This window comes from Papaver somniferum, chromosome 5 (genome assembly GCF_003573695.1).
Source record: "Papaver somniferum cultivar HN1 chromosome 5, ASM357369v1, whole genome shotgun sequence".
NCBI lineage: Eukaryota > Viridiplantae > Streptophyta > Magnoliopsida > Ranunculales > Papaveraceae > Papaver > Papaver somniferum.
The window spans coordinates 184,144,154-184,154,992 of record NC_039362.1 but is presented as its reverse complement, the minus strand read 5'-3'; positions in this window follow the sequence as shown (position 1 = coordinate 184,154,992).

The following is a 10,839-nucleotide window of genomic DNA, read 5'->3' as shown; positions in this document are numbered from 1 at the left end:
GCCGCACAGTATTCACATAAAAATGGATCAGGGAAGATCAATACAGCGGAATAAACAAAGATTCATTCTATTTGCATCACTATTTGCACAATGACATATAATAGACTTAATCTTTTATCAATACTTGCATATTGATATATGAAAGAGATAACTTTTGACCATGTATGGGACAATCATAGTTCACGGACGCAAACACACATATCCCATAACAATTTGCAATATATGAAACCATAAAGATTAATACTGCAAAAATCATCTTCCAATAAACTTTAGAATTTAAATAAATAAATCTAAGAACATTGCAAGGTGAAAATCGTTGAAAATAGCTATGTGTACTCACAATAATGGCTATTCCAAACCCTATTTATCCTTCTTAAAGAAACACAAGAATAAAATTCTCAAAAGAAGTTTCCTACACAAAATAGAGCTTTCTCATAGCATCTACTGAGAATTCCTTTTCATTATTGAAAAAACCATTGATTATGGGATCACTCAATTCCTCTAGATCTTCATAAATATCAGTCAACTCACTAAGATCTCATTTTATCTCACGCAAGGTTTTCTTCGTTAGAGACAACATTTGTTCATAGTGAGTTATCTTTTCCAAAAAAGAAACAATTTGAGATTTTAAATCATTTCTTTTGCTAATGAAATCTTTCACCATACCTCTGAATTTATTATCAAAATGACAAACAGAAAAGAGGCATTTAGAGGAATAACCTTCTATATCATTTGTAGGTCTCTGTTTCTTCGTCCTGAGGAAATGATTCCTTCACAAAGATACACATTAACTGCTTCGACTGGATTCCTTTTTGTGGTACCTCTGGTTATATGAGCCATGAAACTGTATCTTTCGAGAAGAAAAGAGAAGAAGAACTTGATTAAAAATGATTATAAATATACTTATGGACACCAAACCCTAGAAGAACTTTGAACAGGTCATCCATGATTTGTTATCCATTATCTAAATTGTTAGGAGAATATTTTCTTATTAAAAATAAGAAAGGAATACACGAATACAAGGACTTGAGCCACCTTGATGCATACCTTATTTTCTCAAGTTAAAGATGAGAATGCGTACGTCACTGGTATTAGACAGTGACAGAGTGAGCCAAATGCTCACATGTTCTACCACTTAGTGGCTTATCAAGGTTTGTTGTAAAAACAAATTGCATACCTCGTCTGAATCTGGAATTACTGGATTTTTTAGGGAGGCCTTGATTATCCAGTAGCAAATTCATCCTTTGCATCTTCTCTTGAAGTTTGGTGATTCTTTTATTGTTCCTTTTGAATCTCCAAAACGTTCTTTGAACATGATTTGCATTTCCAAAATATGAACAAATCAGTAAAGATTTTTTTTTTTTTTGAAATGCTTCATGTTTATCACAACAGTCAACATCCGTTTTTCCATGATCAGTTGGAACAAAAGATTTGTTTGAGCTTACATTTTTGCTTTTAAACCCTAAACCATTAATGTTTCCAAAGGAATTCTGGCCGAATAACATTACTGAGATTTTTTCGGAACTTCCAGATAAACTTTGAAGGTCATCCTTAAGAGTATTAATCTCTTCTTCCTTTAGAGACATGGTTCTGGTGAAAACATCATTAAGACGGTCCATCTCAAGATTTTTCACCTGGAGTGATGATTCAAGTTTCTTAAAGGATGCCTTTAGTTGAAGATTTTCTTGAAGAAGCCCTCTATTCAAGAATTCAAAAATTTCTGTGTCAGACTCAAGTTCTGAGTCAAAAATTGAGAAGGTGGAGGATTCTGCTCCAAGAGCTGAAAGTCCATTGCGCCCATCAAAAGCCTCTAAGTAGTTGACACCCAGGGAAGATTTTTCTTGTATTGAATCATCTGAAGCATTAAATGAAGAGATACGTTTATCACATCTATTTCTCTTTCTTATAAATTCTTTGATCTTTTCTGTTATCAGTGATTTATCAAAATCAACATGATTGGAACAACATTCATCAGCCCAGGTTAAGTTAGAGGATTCACTTGTTGGTGGGATTTCAAATTGAGTTGTAGTAAAAAGTTCGTTGAGACTTGTGAAAGCAACAGATTTTAGATTTAATTTTTAAGATTAAAAATATAACAAACTTAAATAAAAGTGATATCAAAAATATGGAGAAGACCGGGGCTATGGAATCCACTATTTACCAAAATCAAAGTGATTTATATTCTCTAATTACAATCATGCAAATCATGCATTCAATTTGATTCTTAATATTGCAATAGTTGATTTTTTAGAAATAACAACTGTAGATCGAAAGTATGGGACATCAAATCCCTAGGCTAGCATGATCCATCAATTGAAATGACAATTGTTTAACAAAAACCATTTTATCAATTTATTTATCTAGGAAAATAATCATATAATAATTGCATAAATTAGAGATTACCACTTTTCATTGGTGAATTAGCTTCCTCCTTCGCCCCCAGAGGATGGGGTTTAGCTCATCATTAGAAAAACACGCTCAAAATTCATTTCTTATTGCTCAAAGGTGATGTACAAATGATGAAGTGGGAGAAACAATGATAACCTTGTTTGCAACAGTTATAAGTGTTACAAACTGAAAAGAACGATACAGAGGATGTGTTACTGTTACTGTAGATATAAGACTGTCGCTGAGCAGTAGCAAATACTGTAGGAGAAACGACTGCTTCTGTCGGTCAATGTTCTTCGTGTTTTTCAATGGCAGCATCAGCAGCAGTTTTCTCTGGTGATCGTGTTTCGCCTCTATGATGTTCCAAAGCCTTCCCCAACTCTCCGTCACCCATCTACTGACCCTCAACGACTTATATAACCTCACTGCGCCCAAATCTCCCATCATAACTGCATATAATCTTCCATTACTCGGCTTTGAAGAAAAATATTCTCGGGAATATTTTCTTCCCAGATTTAACTCCACATGCTGTTTTCTCGTGACATAAGACACCCAACACGTTGAGTCATCATCCAGAAGTGGTATAACATGGAGCATGCACAAGAAAATCTCTCGATCACACACACAAAACTCGGAATGGACTGACTAAAACCTGTGGCGCTCTGTTTCCTTCTCTCAGTTTATCTAACCAAATTCAACCGAACCAAAGGCCTTTACCAAGCCTGATAAACCCAATCAAGTCTTCCCCTGCAGACCCATCCATTGAGTCTCGCTAAATCCTCCCAAAACTCGAACCAGAAACTTATTGTTCTTCTGGTCATTCTTTCCCGCAATTTTTTGAATTCAAATGAAGAAGAAGGGTGGCCCCCTAACCAGAGTGGGGGTGCCGATATAAAATGGGTGTTGTGGATAAATTTGGGTGCTTAGGATGAATTTGGGCTATGCATAACCTTGGGTTCCCCTTAGCCAAATCTGGGGTTCGTATAGCAAATGTCCTCCAGGGGTCCAAATAGCACTTTTTGAGCAACTTTTTCCACACAAGTGTATTTCTCCAAAAACACCTACACAAACATAAAAACACCATAATAAGTACAAAATCAATCACTAGCAATAGAGATACTGAGGACAATTCAGACACAAAAATGTGTCTATCAAATACCCCCAAACTTATTATTTGCTAGTCCTCGAGAAAAACTAATAAAAATAAAAGCCTAACTCACTGATATAGTCTCGGGAGGGTTTACCATAGGTGTACCCACAAAACCATGACTTCTAATTGGTCACACGTATCTAAAAAGCTATGGGGACATATAGATTCTCAACCTATCTTTAAGTAACTAGAATGCCGGAGAAATTAAAGGTGCCAGCTCTAAAGCTGAACAAAAAATAGGGGAGACACATCTGCAATACTGCTAGATAAAGAGATATCCGCTACACAGCGAGATAAACATTGTAAGATGTGTCTGCTTTACAGCTGGATAAGATTAGGAGAGAGATAAAAATGAGAGGGACATATGCTACACAGCTGGACTAATTATGTGTTATGAGTTGAACCATTGCTAGAAAGATCTTGTGCCAGATGGAAAGCGGACTAACAAATCAACCAATATGCATCTCTCCTCGACTCTCTCATAGTACTCAGTGGAAACAACGTCTTCTTCGGTCTTCAACTGTTGATGATAAACTCTCGAACTTCGTAGAACCTTGACAATTAATTCTTCTCTTCGATTTCTTGCTTGAAACTTCCTTATAGATTTCTACTTCCCTATGGCCTTATTAAACAAAAATAACAATTTACATGACCATTAGAGAAGGACTTTAGAACTTGGATCTTCACAACTTGTAATGTCTTGTTATCATGAACTTCAACAACGTATATCGTTTGATTTTCTTTGCTCTTGTAACTCAACCTTCAAACTTGTTGTTGTTGTTTTTTTTAGGAAAAACAAAGACAACAATTTACATGGCCATTAGAGAAGGACTTTAGAACTTGGATCTTCACAACTTGTAATGTCTTGGTATCATGAACTTCAACAACGTATATCGTTTGATTTTCTTTGCTCTTGTAACTCAATCTTCAACTTCGATTTTTTTGTTGTTGCTTATAAACCTTAAATGTCTTCAACTTTCTTCATAGATTTTCATGTCGCTCCGCTTGTTGATGATGATAAGTTTCTACTGAGAGAGAGTCGTAATCCAGTAACTAAGACTACATTGTGAGGTTGCTTTGTCTTTCTGGAATTTCCTTCTGACCTACTTGCCTTTCCATCATGGATGGTTAGGTCCATCACGATTACCCTCTAAAAAGAACAAGTTCTCTCCTGAATGTCAAAGATCTCAATGTCTTTTTCTCTAATGTCTCAGAAGAATGTTATCCCTAGCAATTCCAATTTCCATCTTTTCAGTGAGAAACCGTATGTAAACTTAGCTAACCGGATACTATGTGACGCTAGAAGTTTCAAAAATGCAACTAAAAAAATTCTTCCCCACCCCAAACTTAAATCTAACATTGTCCTCAATGTTTCTAATGAAAGAGCAGTACCAAAAGAAAAATAACACGAGGAGAAGTTGGAAAGATAGTACCTGGGTGAAGAGAGAAATCAAAAACTAATATACAACATACAATCTCCTCGATGGTCAATCAAGGATAAACAGGGTCCTCCAAAGGGACCTCCTCAACATCACCTGTAGGAAAGGGCTCTAAAAAAGGTTTCAATCTCTGACCGTTAACCTTAGAAGAACTACTACCATCTTGTGTCTCAATCTCAACAGCTCCATGAGAAAAAAAAGTGCGAACAATAAAAGGACCCGTCCACCGAGAACGTAACTTCCCAGGGAAAAGATGCAAGCAGGTATCATACAGAAGAACTTTTTGACCTGGAGAAAATGACTTCATTAAAATATTTCTATCATGCACAAGTTTCATTTTGTTCTTATACTCCTTCGCACTATCGTAAGCATCTATACGAATCTCTTCCAACTCATTGAGATGGAGTTTCCTATGGGATCCTACCTTGTCAAGTGAAAAATTTAGCTGCTTAACAGCCCAATAAGCTCTATGTTCTAACTCAACAGGTAAATAACATGCCTTGCCATACACAAGCTGGGCGACATTCCAATGGGGGTCTTAAACGCAATACGGTAAGCCCATAAGGCATAGTAAGCCTAGACGACCAGTCTTTCCGATTAGGATTAACTTTTTTCTCTAATATACGCTTTATCTCCTTATTGGAAACCTCTACCTGACCACTAGTCTGTGGATGATATGCAGTAGCTACCTTATGTGTAATACCGTATTTCTTCATCAAAAACCTAAAAGTTCCATTACAAAAGTGCGACCCTCCATCACTAATTATAGCTCGCGGTGTACCAAAACATGTAAGTATATTATTTTTCAAGAAATCAATCACAACCCTATGGTCATTAGTCTTACACGCAACCGCCTCAATCCACTTAGAGACATAGTCTACAGCGACAAGGATGTAAAGGTTACCAAAAGAATTAGGAAACGGACCCATAAAGTCAATACCCCACACATCAAAGACCTCAACAACTAAAATAGGGTTCAAGGGCATCATGTTCCTACGGGAAATGGTTCCTAATTTCTGGCAACGCTCACAAGTAACACAGTGAATATGGGAGTCTTTAAACAACGAAGGCCAATAGAATCCACACTGCAATATCTTAACAACAGTCTTCTTAGCACTAAAGTTACCCCCAAAAGCATGATCATGAAAAAAGGAAATAATACTTGAATGATCACTCTCAGGTATACATCTCCTAATAATCTGGTCTGGACAATACTTAAACAAATAAGGATCATCCCAAAAGAAATGCTTCACCTCGGCTAAAAACCTAGATAGATCTTGTTTACCCCAATGTTGGGGCATTCGACCAGTAACAAGATAATTCACTATATTCGCATACCAAGGTGCTTGGGTAACAAAGAACAGTTGTTCGTCAGGAAAACTATCCCTAACAGGAGGAGAGTCATTAAGGGTATCCACAACAAGCCTAGACAAGTGGTCCGCTACTACATTTTCTGCACCTTTTTTATCTCTAATGTCTAAGGAAAATTCCTGCAACAATAGGACCCATATAATCAATCTAGGTTTAGTATCCTTCTTGGAAAGAAGATACTTCAAAGCAGCATGATCAGTAAAGATTATGACCTTAGAACCTAAGAGGTAGGATCTAAACTTGTCTAAGGCAAACACAATAGCTAATAGTTCCTTCTCCGTAATGGTATAGTTCAACTGGGCATCATTCAGAGTTTCGCTAGAATAGTAAATCACATGAAGTAACATATTTTCTCGCTGACCTAGCATAACACCAATAGCATAATCTGAAGCATCACACATGATCTCAAAGGGTAGGTTCCAGTTGGGTGCCTGGACTATGGGGGCGGTAGTGAATAAATTCTTAAGCTTATCAAAAGCCTCTAAACTAGCATCATCAAAGACAAACTTAACGTCTTTTGCAAGAAAATTGGAAAGAGGTCTATAAACTAAGCTAAAATCCTTAATGAATCGACAATAAAAACCTGCATGCCCTAAGAATGACCTAATATCTCTTACGTTTTTTGGGACATGTAAAGTTTTAATGAGGTCAACTTTAGCTCTATCTACCTCTATACCCTTCGAAGATACGATATGCCCTAGAACAATTCCTGAACGAACCATGAAGTGACATTTCTCCCAATTAAGCACTAAATTCTTTTCCTTACACCTAGTCAAAACTAATGACAAATGATGCAAGCACTCATCGAAAGACGAACCAAACACTGAAAAATCATACATAAAGACCTCTAAGAACCGTTCTACCATGTCAGAAAATATGCTCAGCATACAACGCTGAAAGGTCGCAGGGGCATTACATAGCCCGAAAGGCATGCGTCTATACGCAAAGGTACCAAAGGGACAGGTAAAAGTGGTTTTCTCTTGGTCTTCTGGGGCTATGAAAATCTGATTATAACCGTAGTATCCATCTAAAAAGCAATAGTGGCTACGTCCAGCTAATCTCTCTAGCATTTGGTCGATGAAGGGAAGGGAAAAGTGGTCCTTCCTAGTGACCTTGTTCAATTTCCTATAGTCAATACAGACACGCCAACCCGTGGTCATCCGGGTTGGGATTAACTCATTGTTATCATTCTGGACTACAGTAATACCGGATTTCTTGGGAACAACCTGAACGGGGCTGGCTGACCCACTTACTATCTGAAATGGGGTATATAATGCCTGCATCTAACAGCTTAAGAACCTCGGTTCGAACTACTTCTTTCATATTAGGGTTCAGTCGATGTTGCATCTCCCTAGAAGGTTTGGTGTCACTCTCTAAATAGATATGATGCATACAATCAGTAGGACTTATACCCTTAATGTCTGCTATGGTCCACCCTAAAGCTTCCTTGTTATTCTGAAGGACAATCACTAGCCTACTTTCCTGATCACTATCCAAGTCGGATGCTATAATCGCAGGTAAAGTTTCAGATGGGCCTAAAAACACATACTTCAGGGAATCTGGTAATGGTTTAAGGTCCAACTTAGGAGGCTTTTCTAACGAAGGAACTAGGGTAGACTCAGAAACGGGTAGAGGTTCGAACTTAGCTTTCCAGCCATTACTAGTGTCTATCCCAAAGTGGGCTAGGCATTTACCTAATGGATCTTCTAACAAAGTATTTGGTAATGACTCCTCGACTAATGTTCCTATCATGTTCACCTCTTCTATGTTCGAGTCATCTAGTTCAGAGGGTAGCTTACTAATATTAAAAATATTCAGCTCAATAGTCATATTACCAAAAGACAAATTCATAATACCATTTCGATAGTTAATGATCGCATTGGATGTAGCTTAAAACGGGAGACCTAAAATCACTGGTATTTGGTTCTCTGGGTCAGGGACAGATTGGGAATCTAGGATAACAAAATCCACTAGATAAATAAACTTGTCGACCTCAATAAGAACGTCCTCGATCACACCATGAGGAATTTTAACGGACCTATCAGCTAACTGAAGTGTCATCTGGGTAGGTTTCATCTCACCAAGTCCTAGCTTAAGGTACACATGGTATGGCAGTAAGTTCACACTGGCTCCTAAGTCAAGCAAAGCTTTCTCGACACGGTATTTACCTATTGTGAAAGAAATAGTAAGAGACCATGGGTCTTTATACTTAGGAATAGTGGTATTCTGGATAATGAAACTCACATGACTAGCTAGGAAGGCTTTCTTTTGGACACTAAGTTTTCTCTTTCGCGTACACATATCCTTAAGAAACTTGGCATAAGCGGGAATCTGCTTAATCGCATCTAATAATTGGAGGTTGATAGTAACCTGCTTAAAAACCTCCAATATATCATTAAAGTTGGACTCCCTCTTATTTGGAACTAGAAGCTGGGGGAACGGGGCTCTGGGAACAAAGACGGTCTCAGCATGACCCTCATTTGTCTCTTTGAAGAATCTATCAGTCTCCTCATTTTCTGGCTCAGAAGGGTGAACTACAGTATGTTCACTATCAGGCATGGCAATCTTATTGTAAACTTTCTTTCCACTCCTAAGGGTTATTATAGAATTCACATGATTGTACGATTTCTCTCCTTTAGGGTTAGGATTAGTTTGACTAGGGAACCTTCCATCTTCTCTTTCACTAAGAAACTTAGCTATTTGGCCGACTTGAAGTTCTAAGTTAGCAAGAGACTGGGAATTATTCTTAAAATTCTGCCTGGTTTCTTCTTGAAAACCACAGTGGTTCTTTGATAACATCTCATGGTTCTTTTCTAACATAGTAAGGGTTTCTTCTAAGGTGGAGATCTTTTTCTCATTCTGAAACTGGGGTTGACCTGAAGAGTTCTTAGCATAACCAAAACCTGGGGAAGGATGAGAATTACTAGACTGTCCTTGATTTTGACCCTTAGACCAAGAAAAATCAGGATGGTTTCTCTAACCAGGGTTGTCAGTCTCTGAGTATGGGGCAAACTTTCGTCGGTTCTCAAACCTAGCATTGTTATAGACATCATGGGCTTGCTCTTCACTAACCTGACCTTCCCAAATCGATTTATTGGGTTCTACTCCACAACTAGACACTTGAGAGGCTCTAAACCTATCAGCAGGTTCAACAAGAGACCTATGTTTAGGATGATTCAATTCCAAAGCTTCTAACCTTATAGACAAAGCAACAAACTTAGCATCAGACCCGAAGCTTGTATCTACCACATTGGTGCTACTTATATTGACCAAGAGTCTTTTGGGGGGTTCAACACAAGACTCCCACTGTTGGTATTTTTCAGCGACAACTCCTAAGAAGGTGAAAGCATCATTAGCACTTTTACTAGTGAACTCACCAGCGCACATAGACTCAACCATGGCTTTGGTTGAATAGTCTAAACCATCATAAATAATCTCTACGAGTTTCATCTTATCAAATCCATGGTGAGGACATTGGGATAGGAGATCATTGAATCTCTCTAAGAACCTATAAAGAGACTCTCCCTCTTGTTGCACACTAGTACTAATTTTCTGCCTAACAGACGCAATTTTATGCTTAGGGTAGAATTTCAGATAGAAGCAACAATAAGTTCCTGCCATGTTTCAATGGATTCAAATGGTAGGTTGTTCAGCCAAGTCTTGGATTTATCTCTCAAGGAAAATGGAAACATCTTAAGTTTCAAGACTTCATCAGTAAGGTCTTTTATTCTAATTGTCCCACAAATTTCCTCAAAGTCCCTGATATGAAAATAAGGGTTCTCATCGTCTTTCCTTAAGAATATAGGGATCATCTGAAGAATACTAGGTTTTATCTCGAAATTAGCCGTAGTGGCTGGCAATTTAATGCACGAAGCTCGGGTGGACCTAGTTGGGAACATGTAATCTTTCAAAGTTGCCATAGGTGGCACAGCTGAAGTACTAGGGGAATTTTCCTCACGAAGAGACAGATTCTCAAAACTGAAGTTTCCAAAAACAGGGCTCTCAAAAGAAGAGTCTTCGAGCTCCCCTCCTTCACAAGAAGAACTACTAGGTTTATCACTAATCAAACGACCTAGAGTGTTTCTTTTCCAAGCCCGCTCTTTAATAACCTTGGGCATACACTAGAAAAACAAAATAAAAAGAAAGAAATCCTAAAAGGAAGGGAAGTTCTATGCAAGCAAAAAGCAGGCTGACTCCACCAAAGCAAACCTAAATATTTCTAGCAAACAAAAAGCATGACGGCTCCACTTAGATTGTTTCTAGACCAGCTTCTAATCCTTCGAAAGGGAATTCGTTACAATTTAAGAAAACCCCTCTGGAATCAATCCGAGTTTAAGTAAGTTGAATCGAGACGAGGGAAGCTCAATGGAGCTTTGATACCCAAGGCCTCACCGGCGTTACAAGGAGTCGTATTCAACTCGCAGAAACCATCATGAACTTTAAAGCATGATTAAAAGAGTAACCAATATTTTTCGAATGACTTTGCTATTA